The following is a 1270-nucleotide window of genomic DNA, read 5'->3' as shown; positions in this document are numbered from 1 at the left end:
TAATAGTGGCAGTAGTGGGTTTGGTAACAGGTAGTAATAGTGTATATAGGTAGTAATAGTGTATATACAGTAATAGTGTATATACAGTAATAGTGGAAGTAGTGAGTTTGGTAACAGGTAGTAATAGTGTATATAGGTAGTAATAGTGTATATACAGTAATAGTGGCAGTAGTGAGTTTGGTAACAGGTAGTAATAGTGTATATAGGTAGTAATAGTGTATATACAGTAATAGTGGCATTAGTGGGTTTGGTAACAGGTAGTAATAGTGTATATAGGAAGTAATAGTGTATATACAGTAATAGTGACATTAGTGGGTTTGGTAACAGGTAGTAATAGTGTATATAGGAAGTAATAGAGTTTGGTAACGGGTAGTAATAGTGTATATACAGTAATAGTGGCAGTAGTGAGTTTGGTAACAGGTAGTAATAGTGTATATAGGAAGTAATAGTGTATATACAGTAATAGTGTAGTAGTGGGTGTGGTAACAGGTAGTAATAGTGTATATACAGTAATAGTGGCAGTAGTGGGTTTGGTAAAAGGTAGTAATAGTGTATATAGGAAGTAATAGTGTATATACAGTAATAGTGGCAGTAGTGAGTTTGGTAACAGGTAGTAATAGTGTATATAGGTAGTAATAGTGTATATACAGTAATAGTGTATATACAGTAATAGTGGCAGTAGTGAGTTTGGTAACAGGTAGTAATAGTGTATATAGGTAGTAATAGTGTATATACAGTAATAGTGGCAGTAGTGAGTTTGGTAACAGGTAGTAATAGTGTATATAAGAAGTAATAGTGTATATACAGTAATAGTGGCAGTAGTGAGTTTGGTAACAGGTAGTAATAGTGTATATAGGTAGTAATAGTGTATATACAGTAATAGTGGCAGTAGTGGGTTTGGTAACAGGTAGTAATAGTGTATATACAGTAATAGTGGCAGTAGTGGGTTTGGTAACAGGTAGTAACAGTGTATATAGGTAGTAATAGTGTATATACAGTAATAGTGGAAGTAGTATGTTTCGTACCGGTAGTAATAGTGTATATATGTAATAGTGGAAGTAACAGTGGAAGTAATATATTTTGTAACGGAAGTAATAGTGTATATACAGTAATAGTGGAAGTAGTGGGTTTGGTAACAGGTAGTAATAGTGTATATAGGTAGTAATAGTGTATATACAGTAATAGTGGCAGTAGTGAGTTTGGTAACAGGTAGTAATAGTGTATATAAGAAGTAATAGTGTATATACAGTAATAGTGGCAGTAGTGAGTT

Source organism: Astyanax mexicanus, chromosome 6 (genome assembly GCF_023375975.1).
Source record: "Astyanax mexicanus isolate ESR-SI-001 chromosome 6, AstMex3_surface, whole genome shotgun sequence".
In the NCBI taxonomy this organism is placed as follows: Eukaryota; Metazoa; Chordata; class Actinopteri; order Characiformes; family Acestrorhamphidae; genus Astyanax; species Astyanax mexicanus.
The sequence above is the reverse complement of the archived record's forward strand: the minus strand, read 5'-3'. Positions refer to the sequence as shown.